Source organism: Miscanthus floridulus, chromosome 5 (genome assembly GCF_019320115.1).
Source record: "Miscanthus floridulus cultivar M001 chromosome 5, ASM1932011v1, whole genome shotgun sequence".
NCBI classification, from domain to species: domain Eukaryota; kingdom Viridiplantae; phylum Streptophyta; class Magnoliopsida; order Poales; family Poaceae; genus Miscanthus; species Miscanthus floridulus.
In genome coordinates, this window is record NC_089584.1 from 85,012,807 (window position 1) to 85,029,580 (window position 16,774).

At 41.4% G+C, this 16,774-nt stretch overlaps 2 pseudogenes; one reads left to right on the forward strand and one right to left on the reverse strand.

Moving 5' to 3' along the window:
• Positions 1–695: 695 nt before the first annotated feature.
• Positions 696–11,088, reverse strand: LOC136450166 (phosphoglucomutase, chloroplastic-like; annotated as a pseudogene).
• A 103-nt stretch (positions 11,089–11,191) lies between these two features.
• Positions 11,192–14,964, forward strand: LOC136450153 (DEAD-box ATP-dependent RNA helicase 25-like; annotated as a pseudogene).
• The last annotated feature ends 1,810 nt before the right edge of the window (positions 14,965–16,774 follow it).

Sequence of the window (16,774 nt, forward strand, 5' to 3'; positions counted from 1 at the left end):
TCGTCGTGTTCTTATGAGAGAACGGACCTCCAGCGGCTATATCCAGAAACAAAACAAGGCAGACTCCTGGCTAAGACCCAACCAAAAATGTTGCAAAAGCACATAGTTGGGTACAAACAAGTCTAGGCCGGAATTGATCAACATGGAAAACCTAGCCCTGCTCCTAGTGACTCTTTTTCGGTCTACTGAAAGTGAGGACTTATGTTCGGAGGGCGGTGACTCGGTCTAATGGGAAGACGACGAGACAAAACGTATATTTGTATCTCTTCCACACTTTTACTATGTACTCCCTCCGTTCCAAATTATAAGACGTTTTGGCTTTTCTAAATACATTGTTTTTACTATGTATATAGACATAGTGTATACCTAAGTGCATAGCAAAAGTTATATATCTAGAAAAACCAAAGCAATCTTATAAGTTAGAATGAAGGGTGGAATGTAGTATAATATTTTGTATTGAATGTGTTTACTATTCGTGATAGAATACTTTGTTGATCTTTTGTGTATGAGTGATGGTATAAGTTGTAAAGAATGGATGGTTCGGGGTCTTCCAAGGATACCTAGCAGACTACCGGAATTATCTAATTATAGTGCACAACAATCAAAAGTCTTAGGGATAAATGACAAGTACATGTGAGTAGGCATAATTTGGACAGTTTTGCCACATGTTATCCCATTACCATATTATTGGAGAATTATTTGGAAGATGCTGCAACACTTCCGGGAAACAATTTATTCTGGCGGAGTTTGTCCTAATGATACATATTTGCCATCAGTTCAATTCAAAAACATGGCCTACCGACCTACCGTACACCCATGCTACTCAGTTGGTATGACCGAGGGCAACAAAAAGAAATGAAGAAAAATGCAAAGGAGCTGATGTCATGAACATCTAGAGATTATGTTATGACAGTAGGTCTGTCTCTTCCTGTGAAGTCCTTGAGCTTTGAAACAGACAAAGCCAGGTCTGCATTAGGAATTATCAAAGATTAAGTATTGGCATGTAAATAATTTCAAAGTTGAATGTAGAAGAGCACAAGATAGTAACCTATTAAAGGCTTCAGAGCTGTTTGAGCATCGAGACTATGTTTTGAGATATCAGATTCAAATTGTTCTATGTAGAGGCGGATAGTAGCTCCAGCAGATCCGGTTCCCTACAAGAGCATACCATACTTAATCAGATTGTTGTAGATCAAACGTCAACAAATTTTATATATTTTTCAGGAAACGAAGCAACCGATGTACCGAAAGCCGGAAGATAATCCTAGATCCATCAGTGAAAACAAATAGAAGTCCTTGTTTTGATACCGTACTACCGTCTACCTGTGATATGGAAGCAAAGTGTGATTTATGCCAATCATTTCACACATGCAGGGGAGCGGAAGAGAGATGCAGATAGTACAGGATCAGTATAGCTGAAATCATCAGCAAATTGGAGGGTGTAATCTCCTGCATCACGAGATCAAAAGCATCAGTTTTCAGGAGGCTTCCTCACAAAGTAAAATATACAAGTGCAACTAGATAAAAAAGATGCATGCAAAAAAACCATATTTCTCTCCAGGCTTGCTATTTGCAATAACATCTTTAAGGTGATCCATCATCTTGTTTGCACTGTGTGATTCACACTCCTGTACAATTACAAATTACAAAATCATTGGTTAAACAAAAAACGTAGCCAACTTAGGAGGAACTAGGTGGCTTTTTAATTAAGAAGAAATATGCACCCAAATTATTCTTGGCAAAATCAGATTACTATGACTGTACAAGAAATTTCATCAGGTGGTCCCAACATGTATGGCCTTAAGTGTAATTTCAGGAATCCATTTGGTTAAATACCTCATAATCATATCTAGAAAAGAAATTCCTGCCATAGGTTTTCCAGTGCTCCCTAGCAATATCTTCCACTGACACTAATCTCTCTCCAACCTTCTTATCCTTGTTCCGGTGTGCAAGTATGGAAAGCCAAGCCAGAACGCCCTGAGAGTCAAGAGTTGACAAGAGTATGGCTAGTTGTCTACAGACATTTCTCACAAACAGAAACATGAATGATGTCCAAAGCTTCTCTGTTTAGAACTTCAAAGAAAAAATTGATTAACAAAAGCTACAGATGATAAGTAATTTACTTCTTACCAGATGCCATCCTTCTCTCTAATGTGATCAGATCCAGTCCCAAAACTTTCCTCTCCACAAATAGACAATTTTCCTGCATCCATTAGGTTGCCAAAAAATTTCCAGCCTGTTGGAACCTATGAAGTGGCATCTTTGTCTTAGATAATCAAGTAGAAATTACAGGTTTACAAAACTTGTCTGTTTGTATATGATAATGAGCAATGAAACTCCATGGCAAAGATACCTCAAAGAATGGAACATTCAATTTCTTGGCAACGCGATCAAGAGCACCACTGGTTGGCATTGATCTCGCGAGTCCCTAAAAAATAATTCAAACTTAAAGATCCCTACCATCTCCAAGATAAAAATGAGAAGCAAGCAAAGTGCCATCACATTACTTTTGTACCAAACTGGAAATAAGGAATTGCTGCCTGTGCATTGGCTGCAATTATTGCAACAGAGTCTGATGGGGTGATAAAGAACCTTTTCCCAAGAATCATGTTCCGATCACCATCACCTGAAACAATTCATGCTTATCTGTTGTTATTCAGTTAGACCAAGCATTTGCTTGAAATAATAAATAAATATCACTACAATGCAACGAACTAAATAAAGATAGAATGGAGTAGGGATGAAAATGGTCAGGAAAAGCGTAAACTGTTTTGTTTTCATATATTTGGTTTAAAGAAATGAAATTGGAAGCAATATTGCCGGAAACACACACAGCACCAGCGTTAAGGGTATATAGAATATGCTTAGTATTGGTCGGTGAATTATAGTCAAAATACGGTAACAAAGCACCATGCCACCTTACAAACGAACGAGAATAACAAGAAAAGCAATTCAAACAACATCTAAACAATACTACCTCCGTCTTGAAAAGAATGCAACTATGGGTTGCTTGCCACAAAAAAGTGGTTTACGTTTGACCAAGTTTTTAGTGAATATTCACAGTTATGTCTTTAAATTAATTTATTATGAAAATACATTTCGTAATTAATCTGATGGTATTTATTTGGTATCATAAACAGGGATATTTTTTTATCTATAATTGGTCAAACTTAAGGTACTAAAACGTGACACTGTGCTAGAATTGCATTCTTTTGGGGACGGAGGTAGTACAATGGTTTAAGTTCAACATAGCACAAGACAAAGTTGACATAAATTTCAACATGGAGGAGGGCAGCAGGACGGCGTGCATCGTTTGTCGTGACTGCCAACTAAGGGAGTACGACACATGGGATGGGGATGGGCGGGCTAGAGTTTGAGGCAGTGGGGCGTGCGTAGGGGTGCAAAAGGTCAGATATGGACGGATGCCTACAGATATGAATACAGATAGCTATAATGTTTCTCAGATTCAGATTCAAATTCAAAAACAGATAGTGTCAGCTATGTCAGATAAGATATGAATGCATATCGACATCATATAAATGCGATTTGAGCATTAAGATACGGATACGGTATCGGATATTGAATATCTAGACTCTACGGACAGATCTAAACTCCTAACGGATTCGAACTCGGACACAGACGGAAAGTATCTGTACCATATGCACCCCTAGGCGTGTGTCATGGGCTTGGGTTGTATAAAGGATGGAGTTGGCGTATTTTGGGGAAGAAAGCTCCTAATACCTACTAATACCTATGATTATTTCCACCAGAAAATGGTAAATTGCTTAAATGGTCGGAAATGGTAAAAATAGATACCACTTCCATATTTGCGTTTTCCGTTACTAATTCTGTTTTCCCCAAATATGCTATGAAACCTTAAAACGAGCTGTGGTAAACTTTACATTTCCACTTTCATCTATAGCACGGAGTTTGCCAGCACAACAGCAGTGCATTTTCAGATTTAAATGACAATGTTAAGTTAGAAACCAAAAACTTCTTATAAAATAAGAATTCAAATGTAAATATGTGCACTAGCAGTATGTAATTTACATGGACAGTTCTAGACATGCACTAAATCTAACTGAATGAAAGGAGTAAATTACTAGCTTCTACATGACCATCATTCAGTTCATAAGGTCAATGGCTAAAAGAATTCTCTCTTCGAGAAAGGAAAGCCAGGGACAATGTATGATTTGATAACTTCTGAATATTTCTAAGCTAGTGGATTAATGCTCTCAAAGAATGCTTCATCTTGAACTGATAACTTTCCATTGCATAAGCAAGAACATTGAATTTTGGGCATATCCAATACTGAGAACATGGAAACAAAGTAGCAGTCTGAGTCCAGACATACCATCACTTGCTGCACCAAAGTCAGGTGCATGGGTTCCAAACATAGTAAAAACAAGATCCTTAGCGTAACTGTAAAACAATAACAGTCAATTAAATAATACAACCTGTAAACTTTAAATTATTGTATCACTAGGATTTCAGTTCTGCATAAGAAATTGAAAATTCAACTAGTGTCTTTGAAACATTGGGTTTCATTGAAATTCCAATCAATTATCAAACAAGAGAGTTGCTTCAAAGAAGTACAAAAATAAGTAGAAATAAAATGATTAAATATTAGTTCACATTTTGATAAATATATCCCTTTATACCAGAACTGATACACATACGTTAGATTTGGATCTGGATGACCATTTCCAAAATCTTCAAGAGGCACCCCATTTAATATGCAGTCCTGAAAACAAGGTATTTAGCATCAAACAAAATAATCTTTCAAGAGAACTAAAGCCTTTGTTTCAAGTAAATTAATATGCTACCGGATCAGCTCCAAGTTTCTCAACAAAAATAGGTCCTGCATACTGAAAGGTTCTTGTTTGGTTTTGGTAATTGAGTGACAACTTAGGTGGACTAATTGTGTTTATGTGAGATACACAGGTGATTAGTCCACAGGTACATGTGTGTGAGCAACATATGCCATGAAGGTGAAAATGGCTTGGAGATGTTGCAAAGCTCACACATGTGATGATGAAGGAGCTTAAATGCACATGAGACATGACATTGAGTCATGTGATCAAGGTGGAGAAGATCAAGACAAGACTTGGCTTGATGGACCGGTTGCAAGCGTGAAGGGCAAGTCGAAGGCTTTGGAGTGATGGACCGCGTGGCGGTGAAGCTTGAGCAAGACTTGGCGCCGATGGACGATGGCAACGGTGAAGAGCAAGTAGAGTCAAGATCGATGAACCAATATGATCATGTGATGATATGAAGTGGATCATATCATTGTTGATCGTGTTGGTGCATGTGTTGCATCAACATTGGAGGAGATGGAATGGAATGCGCAAGGCAAAGGTATAACCTAGGGCATTTCATTTCACCGGTCATAGGTGTGTAGAGAAGTTTATGACCGGGTTTAGGATAGATGGCCGTACTATCAAGAGGGGCAAACTTGTTTGCATATCGGTCATCTAGTGCCACTCGAGTGATCTAACTTTGCATTGTCGCTAGGATCGAGTGGCGTGGCAAGTTGAGTGGCTAACATCCTTTGGGAAATGATTGTGAAAATGCTAACACACTTACACATGGTGGTGTACACTTGATGGTGTTGGCACATTTACAAAGGCGGTGGTGTTTGTAGGAGTGAGATGGGTTTGGGTCCCTCTCTCCCTCCCGCCGAGCTTGTGAGGCGGGATTCGGGGCTTTCGGGAAATGGAATGTCTATTTTCTATTGCGCCGGATGCAAATTCTTGTGGTTAGCACACTTGAGCAAGGGTGAAGAGAATGGAGAAGATGCTGGCGTCGGTCAACTGACCGGACGCTAGATCTGAATGCACCGGACGCTGGCAGGCTGCGTCCGGTCAGGCTGACGTACGGTGACGCAGTGGCTGGAGTGTGACCGGACGCGTCCGGTCATGCTCGGGAGCTTACTGGAAACGACCGGACGCTGAGGGTCCAGCGTCCGGTCAGTTGAGTGCTGCTGCGTCCGGTCAAGTCAAGTGACCGTTGGAATCGAGACACGTGGCCGTCTGTGGGCGACCGGACGCTGGGGTTCAGCGTCCGGTCAACACGACCGGAGCGTCCGGTCGGCCCGACCGTTGCCCAGTAAAGGGGTAACGGCTAGTTTAGCCCTTGGGGCTATAAATAGAAGTGGCCTTCGGCCATGGCTGGTGTGGAGCACCTCAAGGGACTTAGTGTCCATGCTTGTGAGTGCTTGGGAGCCCTCCATCACACACATACTTGATAGTGATTATTCGATTGTGTGAGTGAGCGATTCTAGTGCGATTGTATTGTGAGGTTGCATCGAGTGGCACTAGGTGATCGAGTTGCAAGCCGGTGGTGCTTGTTACTCTTGGAGGTTGCCACCTCCTAGACGGCTTGGTGGTGGTCTCCGTCAAAGCGCGCAAGAAGCTTGTGCGGCGCTCCGGAGAAGTGCTTGTGAGGGGCATTGTGCTCGCCCCGCGGGAGCCGCGAAGAGCAACTCTAGTAAAGCGTGTCATTGAGCTACCCTCACTCAAGGGGTAGGTTCTTGCGGCGCCCGACGTGCGGGCTTAGCGGATGATGCTAATTAGCCGCCGAACCACCAAGTGAGCGGTCGACACAACGGGGACTAGCGTGTTGGCAAACACGTGAACCTCGGGAGAAAAATCATCGTGTCAACCTTGTTCTTCCCGTTGGTTTGCATCCCCATTACACAAGCTTGCAATTATTTTTATACATATTAAGCTTGTGTAGTTGCTCTTGTAATTAGTTAGCTTGTGTAGCTTGCTAGTTACCTTCATGCTTGTGTAGCATAGAAGTAGCTCCCTTGCGTGGCTAATTTGGTTTGTGTAACCTTGTTAGTCACATTACTTAGTTTGTGTAGCTAAGTAATTGCGCTCTCTAATTTGACATTGGTCGCCTTGTTATTGAGCCTTGCTAGTGAGCTTAGTTAGCTTTGTGCTTTTGCTTACTGGTAAGTGTAGGAGCTCCCTTGTTGCTCAAAGTACTAGCGGCATAGGTTTGTGTGACCTTGCTTCTAGAATTGGTTAGGAGAGCTCTAACTAGCCCGGCACCTTTATGGCATAATTGTTATCTTTGCAAGGTGTTGGTGAACACATATAGTGGGGTATAGTCTTGGCTAGACCGATAGTCTTAATTCCGCATTTGTATCGGTTAGCCGACGCGATTAAGTTTTAGAAAAGACTATTCACCCCCCCTCTAGTCGCCATCTCGACCCTTCACATACGCACCAGTAACTACATGCATCGCATCGAATATGAACCTGTAAAATCGAGCTAAATATTCAACTTTATATGTGCTTTTTAATAGTATGCTCATATTAGAAGGGCAGGCCTAGTGCTGTGGTGAGAGCTGTCTCACTGAGTCACCAGGTCGTGGGTTCGAAGCAGCCTCTCCGCAGATTTGCGGGGAGAAGGCTTGCCTCGGTTTTTCCCTTCCCCAGACCCCACTCATGTGAGAGCCTCCGGCACTAGGTCTGCCCTTTTTTTTAATAGTATGCTCATATTACCAAGAACAACCATTGAGAAACTTTTGCCAAGAATAACCAAAGACACTGGTGAATAAGAACGTGTATGAATAGTAGGTCAATATGAACATGTGGATTATAAGGGGTCTAATAGTTACATTATCACTCAAGTAATACACTCACAATAACATGTAAATACAAAAGGAGATATAGAGAGAGAGGGAGACCTGAAATCAGGCCGAGAAAGCAAATCCTTGATAAGTTGGAAGTCAAACACATTCTGCAAGCCAAAAACAAACAAATTATTAGTGAAATAAAAACAGGGTATTGCTCCCCAATATTTCACTGCATACCTCCATTAGTTCAAGGTAATCTGAAACAGGATCTATCACTTCTATGGTGAAATCACCATAGCTTACAACTCCAACAGAGGATAGATCAGTATCAGGAATCCCTGCTGTTTTTATTTCAGAAATCTGCAGTACAAAATTAGCATTGCACATCAGCAACAATACAAGAAACGAACAGTAGATATGTATATGATGATTTATAGTGTAAAATCAAATGTTAGAGCTACATACTGAAAGTGTGTTCCCATAAATTTGATCAGTAATCGTCTCCGGTGCTGGCTGTCCACTGCTGTAGTTAAACTGTGAGAAAACAATGTTTACATCAGAATAGTTTGAAATCTCACAAATACGGTAACAAAATTGCATCTTCTTTAAATCACCTATGAATATTTGTTTTTTTTTCATTCCAAATATTAGCTAAAGCATAACTAGATGCACTCTCAATTGCTTGATTTGAAAGATGCAAAAATATCAAACAAGAAAACATATAAAGATACAAAGAACTTTATTTGTCTTTTTTTTCCAGTAAAAGGAATCCAAACATTGACAAACACAAACACAGCAATGTGTGTGAGTATACATATATTCAACTTCTTGATTGTCATTCCCTGTCACTATATCGACATCCATGGCTGGTAACCTTGATTTCTAGAAATAGTAAAGTTTTTGTTCAGTACTCCTTGCTCAAACATTCCATGTCATTATCCAATTGGAGTAAGTTTTAAGGATTCAATAAATCACTGCTGTAGAGGGAAAACACAATACACATCTTTTTATTGCCTAGCACACCTTAATACCCCAGTCATTGTCTGGTCCACCTGGATTATGACTTGCACTCATGATAAAGCCACCATTGGCCTAAAAAAGAATTTAGAAACCATCAAAAACGGACAAAGTGGACAGTCATCCACATAATTAATTTATAGAAGATCCAAAACATACTTCTCTTTTACGAATTACTGCAGATACAGCAGGTGTTGACAGTAGACCATTCCTGCAAACAAAATGATGGACATTTAGACAATAACAAGACATGAAGTATGGGAAATAAAAAGTTCGGTAGAGGAATAACATTGGGAAAGCATGCTAAATCCAAGGAAAGTATATATCATTTCCAAAGCACAGCATCAACTCAACATCAAGTGATCAACATACAGAAAGATAGTTTTGTACTTTTGTGGCAGAATCATAAAATTGTTTAGTTGAATATTTTATGCGTTCACAGGGTGCATGCTGCAAGCTTTAATCCGTATTCTATGGATAAATGTACATGGTATTCTACCGCACGCTTTTCAATCATTTTAGTTGAACAAATAGGCCCACCTCTAATATAGTTTCTGATTCATCCTTAAAAACATGATAATTCAGCTGATTCCTTACCTGCCGACAATGATCTTCTGAACTCCATTTCCAGCTGCAATCTTAATGATGATCTATAGTTCCAACAGTACAGATACTCACAAATATGTACAAACAAACATGGATCAAATAAATATGTGCTCATTCTACATTTCAAGCTGTACCTGAGCAGCCTCCTTGTTAAAGTACCGGCCATCACCCCCCAGTACAAGGGTTGCAGCCACATAATCTTCAGGGTGCAAGGAATTGAATAGAGCCTTGAAACCACAGAAAATGGAGCAATCAATAGGACTTATGATCTACATAAGTGCAACAGCAACAAATTGCAGCACACCTGAATCCAATTAGCAAGGTAGTTCTCCTGCTGGAACACTTTCACCTGAAAAGAACAGCAGAGAATGCTATCACAATCCATAATCTGTCACCATACGGGAACCTGTACAGCAATGTTTTCCAGAGGAATAAAAGCTACTACTAAATCTGCATAGCTCGGAAGCAGTCAAATGGAGTACCTTTTTCCTCAGGCCACTAGTTCCAGTCTTCTGCCCCTCCACTGGCTTGGTCGGGATCGAGTTGATCTACACAAAAGGTTACAATAATCATTATGTGAGATTGTGCATCGCACCAAAAGTACAAGACAACTCGATGATCCTCCAACCCATTGATTTGAAAAGAAACTCCCCAATGGACCATACAATGATTCCTAAGCTGAAAAACGCATGAACACATGCATTTTTTTTAGAGTTATAGGGCTCTGCCCAGTCTTAGCATTAAGCAAAGACACACATGTTCAGATACAGCATTCAGGTGGGGAACACCTGTCCATAGAGAGAAAACCAAAAACCGAAACAGAACTATCAAAGCAAACACTCATCCCTCCCTCCCAAGATAAGCCCCCAGAATCATTAAACTAAACCAGCTGCCCTTCTTGTCTTCATCCTCCACCGAAAGACTATCAGATAGCATCAGCTTCACTTCTTCAGGCACATTCCTGCTCTTCCAGTTACGAACACATGCATATAAGCTACAGTGACGGATAATCCCATAACACACAGCAAGGGCACCATACAAGCAGTTTTGCAACTAATGCGTCTGGAGAAACACACGAACCCACCAAAACTATGGATCCCAGCACTCCAGCAGAGAAACCGCAACCGAAGTCCGGCTCCTCGAAAAACAAAAATAGCACATGCATTCGTCCACGCATCGCAGACCCGGTCGGTGGGCCCAAATTCTGACGGCGGCGGGCAGGACAAGGAAAACAGTGGGATGGGGTCTAAACCAGGAACCATACCTTGAGCGCCTGGGCGGCTGACGGCGTCCCGGCGGAGGAGCAGCGGGCGACGAGGAGCGCTGGCGAGGCGCCCTGGCGGGCTGCGGCAGTGGCCCGCGGTGGTGTGGATCGGATGGTGGAGAGCAGCGGGCAGAGGCAGAGAGCGTGCGTCGTAGGCATTGTGGCCGCTGGCACGGCTCCGGTGGCACCGCCGTCAGCGCTAGACACGAGACGGGAGTGAGTGTCGAGAGAGAAGTGGTCGAGAGGGGCGGGGGCAGTTTGTGTGGCGGGGAGCAGGTACAATAAAGCTACGTTAGCCTTGGCTTATAGTCAGGACACCTCACCAAGATCCAATCCAACGTGGATACGAGAGAAAAAGAGGAAAGAAAATGAGGTTGGCGTTTGCAGCTCAGCCGGTTTCATGTGCCTAGCTTTCGATTTGTGGGGGCCGCATGATAGGACGTTGCCTGGCTACGATCGAGCTCCCGGCAGCAGCAAGATCGTGGTCGGAGCACCAAGCTACGGAGGGCGGCGAGCCTGTGGCCGGCACGCTGAGACCGACTGAGTTGCGGAAACCGAGTCGCCGACGAGCTTGTGGCTGGGCAGTCAAGCTGCGAGCGGCGGTGAGCTGTGGCAGAGTGACCCTGCTAGGCTGCTACCTTGCTTCTATGGTTGAGCATGGACGAGACGAGGACGGAAGGGATAAGACGACAGACGAGTGCCTTGGTTGATTAAAAAAAGAGTTAATTCTCGAAATGCTTTAAAAGCTCCCCCTGGAAACATCTTATCTTCTCGTCGCCGCGCGCCAAGCCGCAGCAAGCCCACGCCCAAGAACCCCGTGTGTCCTCACAAAACCCTGCTTGCCGGGGATGGCCAGCGGCGACCTCCTCCTCCTCCGCGCCCACGCCGGCGCCCCGGTCCTACCGAGGGCCTTCGCCTGCCGCCTCCTCGTCCCGGCGAGGCGCCGCGGCGGACTCGTCTCACCTCTGGCCGCCGCTTCCAAGGTCGGCATCGCCGACGTCGTTGGACGACGGGTTAGGTCGGGCGGCGCCGACCAGAAGAGGCGACGCAGGGACGCGGAGGAGGGGTCCGGGTTCTCCGTGGTGGTCACGAGGAGGGAACTTGTCGACGAGGAGGAGGAGGAGCAGGACGAGGAAGATGAGGCTCTCAAGTTGGGAGTGGAGAAGAATGATGGCGAGACGGGAGGTGTGGATGGCTCCTACCTCAGTGAGACACGGTAATGTTTTGCACCGCAATTGTGGAGTCTGAAATTATGAACTGCAATGTGCTTACGATTTTAGATAAGAACCTCGGTTTATTGGTGTTTTTCTACTAGTAAAGTAAGCTAGATACAATTACAATTTGACAATGAAAGGTTACATTGCTCGTTTAGATAATCAAGTCTCACTAGGTTGTAGTAGTGGCCCATGTTAAAGTAAGCCTTCCAAACTACAACTCAGTTGTGCCCCCCCCCCCCCCCCCCCCCCCCCCCCCCCCCCCCCCCCCCCCCCGGAGCGCTTATGAGCTCAATGAGTTTGGGTGTAATTTGAAATTGGGAGCTAACCTGTTAGACTCCATCTTATTTTTGTCTTGCATTTGCAACTTTTGTTTTCAATTTTTTGTTTGTTGAATGCGATGCATGTTGCAGGTTTGATCAATGTGCTATTTCCCCTTTATCGATGAAAGCCGTCAAAGATGCTGGATATGAAAGGATGACTGAGGTGCAGGAGGCAACTCTGCCCATAATTCTTCAAGGTCAGTGAAAATGCAAATGCTATTGCTTAACACTGTAACATTAAAATCTTGGGAAGTCCTGAAGGTTACATTTCAATATTTTTTTGCCATGTAGGCAAGGATGTTCTTGCAAAGGCAAAGACAGGGACTGGGAAAACAGTTGCATTTTTGGTATTACTTCTTGTTCTTCAGTCACATGGTCAATCTGATGTTATTAGGAGCAGCTGAATTATTGCAGTGAAACTATATAGTCAATTTCTGTAAAAGTAAAAAACAAAACAAAACTATCTAGTCATTATACAAGTTTTGACCTTTGTTGCAGCTTCCAGCGATTGAGGTTCTCTCCACTCTACCTCGTGAGCGGAATCAGTTACGGCCACCTATAAATTTGCTGGTGATGTGCCCTACTAGGGAGCTTGCAAACCAAGTGGCTGTTGAGGCCAGGAAGCTTCTCAGGTATCATCGCTCGTTGGGTGTGCAGGTTGTAATTGGTGGCACAAGATTAACTCAAGAACAACGAAACATGCAAGCTAACCCATGTCAGGTTGTTGGCATCAACTACAATGTGCTAATATCTGCGAGTGATATATGTACTAACACTTAGTTGTTATCTTACAGATTCTTGTTGCTACACCAGGAAGGCTGAAGGATCATCTCGAGAACACACCTGGGTTTTCTAGCAGGCTCAAGGGTGTGAAGGTTCTTGTTCTTGATGAAGCTGATCGCCTGTTGGATATGGGATTTAGAAGAGATATTGAGAAAATAATTGCTTCAATTCCTAGAGAACGACAAACACTGTTGTTTTCTGCTACTGTTCCAGAAGAGGGTTTTTTTTTTATCTCACCCCTTTTGTATCATGAACAATCTAATGAACTGAAGTTCTATTGTTAGGTCCGCCAAATTTCTCATGTGGCAATGAAGAAAGATTATAGGTTCGTTAACACTGTTAAAGAGGGTGATGAGGAGACACATGCACAGGTTTAGAACTTTATATCCATTATTTCTTCGAGCTGTAACTGCAAAATCGTAAAGATTGCTAGCTGTTAAACACCCTACCTTTTTCTTTTTGTGGCATCAGGTGAGCCAGATGTACATGGTTGCACCACTAGACTTACATTTTTCTATCCTATATGATGTATTGAAGAAGCATGTCGCAGAAGATGCAGACTACAAAGTAAGTGACTTCAAGTTGCCAGCTTATATCTTAGGAGGTTCAGTCTGTCATTTCTCATACAATTTGGCAGGTTATTATATTCTGTACTACTGCAATGGTCACCAAACTCGTGGCTGAAGTTCTCTCCCAGCTGAAACTGAATATAAGAGAGATCCATTCCAGAAAGTCACAGTCTGCAAGAACTAAGGTCTCAGATGAATTCAGGAAATCAAAAGTTTGATACTGGTCAGTTCGGACGTATCTGCCCGCTGGTGTCGACTATCCTGATGTCACTCTTGTAATACAGGTGTGTTGTCAGTAATGCTGAATTATTTGCTTTAGTTCCTGAGTGTCTGTAAACTATAGCCATCGTGGACCACATTTACATCACGGGCAGTTGGGCATGTTTAAGAAAACTCTGTGATCAGGGATATGTTTATCCTCTTGTGAGAAAAGATTGCCAAAAATTACTTTCTGTTGCAGGTTGGAATTCCTGCAGATAGAGAACAGTACATACATAGACTAGGCCGGACTGGACGGAAAGGCAAGGAAGGGCAAGGACTCCTACTATTGGCACCTTGGGAAAAATATTTTCTTGGTACTGTTAAGGATTTGTCAATAGCAGAGTCTGCAGTACCGCCAGTTGATTCTAGTGTTGAGACAGAAGTAAGCAGCATATACTATTTATTTTCCATCTGGCTCTCTCTGATTCAGTCAGTCTTATCCAAATTTAGCTATGCATGTCTTCTTTTTAACCTACTCAGAAAATCTATACTCAACTTTTCTTTCCTGTAAATACAACACACTCTTGTTTTCTTATTTCTGCCTGATTTGATAGGTCAAAAACGCGGTCAGAAAAGTAGAGATGAAGAGCAAAGAATGTGCCTATCAAGCATGGTTAGGGTACTACAACTCAAACAAGACCATTGGTCGAGACAAGTCCAGACTTGTTCGCCTTGCAGAAGAGTTCAGCCAAAGCATGGGTCTTGCAGTTCCTCCAGCCATACCTGGAAACATTCTTCGCAAGATTGGTCTTAACAGTATTCCCTGGGCTTCGTTCATCATAATCCTGATGCTGCGATATCAAGCAGGAGACTTCAGACTTGTGCTAGAGCACAATACAGGCATTTGACCAGCCATAATGCTGTAACTTCGTAAACAGTATGCTCTATGCTGCTGGACTTACGTGCTGCAGTTAACGTAAGCAGATTGGTTTGCTGAAGGTCTGAAATTTCTACAAGCATCTTCACTTCCAACCCGTTCACAAGTCCACGGCTGTAACCAGACATGTGCATTCATTTTGAAGCCAAATTTTGTTCGGTCGAAGCATCCACACTTCACAGAATGCTCAAACACACTTCGTATACAAGGATTTGTCACAAGGATAGTGATTAGTATGAAATATTTAAATGTATTGCTTCTAAACCTTTTTGCGATAGGTACTTGCACATTGAGACAAGCCATGGGTAGCTGAGTGTTTGCTCCTTGTACGTCTGTACCACAGTGCACCATATAGTATAGCGTCATGGAGATAGTAGGCCATGTTGCAATGCCACATCCTCGTGGAATGACTATCGCACTCTTATTCTGCTCATTAGTATATTCTGTTTTACTTGTTTTAAAATTGATATGATCTCTAATATACTCTTTTCATCATTATTATTTTCTAAATGTTTTGCTATGAAAGTTATTTGAAATACAGTCAAATTTAACACGCTTTCACAGCAAACTTACTAATACCATTTTCATTCGGAAAACCACTTTTGGAGTAACATCTAGTGCCACGAGTAGTACTATTATCGGCATTTATTAGAGTAGAATTAGTAGAATCATGGTGATAGGCCACGAAAACCATTTTTGAAACTGCACATATGTATGGGTCCAACTTCATAGATACAATTGATACAACAATTAATTGAGCAGTGATTCACAAGAAATGATATACTATGTATTGCAAGAGTTGTATCATTCTTTTACCGTATAACAATGACACCTTTGAATAGCGTGATATAGAACAATGGATTGGGATTAGCCTAATTAGCTTTGTGCTACATCCGGCCACTAGACAGCTCCCTAGGATTCTGTTGGGTTGAAAAACTACTGCATATGTGTTTGCAATTGGAGAAAAATTTCAGAAAGATCAGCGTGCTAGTTAAGGAGATGCTACTATTAATCAAGCAATCGTTTCTTTTAAAAGAAATTCTCGTGTCATCCATTGGATGTGCATAAGTATGCCTAGCAGCCTAGCTACTTTTTTTCGTCATAGAACAACGCTCCCACAATATCCTGTTTGAGGTATGTTTGGTTTGAGAACAAAGTTGAATAGAACAAGCTGATCCATGGTTTCAAGATGGCTGGATGGGGCATATACATGTTAGATGTTTGATTATGAGGACGGGATGTTCAATTTCATTTATTTGCTGAACAAGAAACCAGCCAGCGGTCTCACTAGCCCGCGTATTTCCATTTTGAAAAGAATCATTTCCACAATTTTATGTTTCTAGAAAATTATAAAGTTATATTAGTATTTTATGGGAAGGTTAAGTGTATTTTTCAACTTTCAACTTGCACGATAGTTCGATTTTCAGCTGTAACTATGAAACAAGATACTAGACACCTTCTAACTATCGAAACTGAACAAATTTAGTCCTTTACGTAGATTTAAAGTTGGTTTTCTATTTTCTAAAATAATAAAAGCATGTTGTAGTCTCTAAAACTTATAACATATGTATTTTAAATCAAAAAAATATGAAACTAATACCATTTTTTCTAAAAAATTTATATAACTGTTGGTAATTTATTTTATTTATGTTCCCTGTTGTTTTATTGCTTGTGGTTTGGTTTATTAGAAACATGAATAAAAAAGATTCAAATGACTCCAAATAGAGCACTAATGAATAAATATTTTTTAGGAAAAATAGTATTAGTTTGACAAATTTTTGAATTAAAATAAATAAGTTGTAAATTTTTAGATATCAAAATAGTTTATACCAAACACGGTTTCATAGTTTGGGGTTAAAATCGAATCCTGTGCAAGTTGAAGGTGGAAAAAATGCACTATACCCTTTAAGAGACCAAACTCATTACCATACCTTTTTCAATACAGTTAATCACAAAAACTTCTTATTGTAACTTGTTCAATACAATTTTTACATAATTTCGTAGGCAATGTTATCATGATAACTTCAAATTTCAACATAACATTTTATTTTTTTAATCGAAAGAGATAACTTTATATATTGACCTATATTGATAATAACTTATATATCAACCTATTCTATTTTGGCCCTGTTCACTTGTCTTGTAATTCATACTTTTCAGCTTATTTTTTTTATCTGGAATCGTGTTTTTCTCTTATAACAAATCAGCCGGAACAGTATTTCGATTTTTTTTTCCCAGCGAAGCGAAAGGGCCCTTTGACAACAACATTTTTA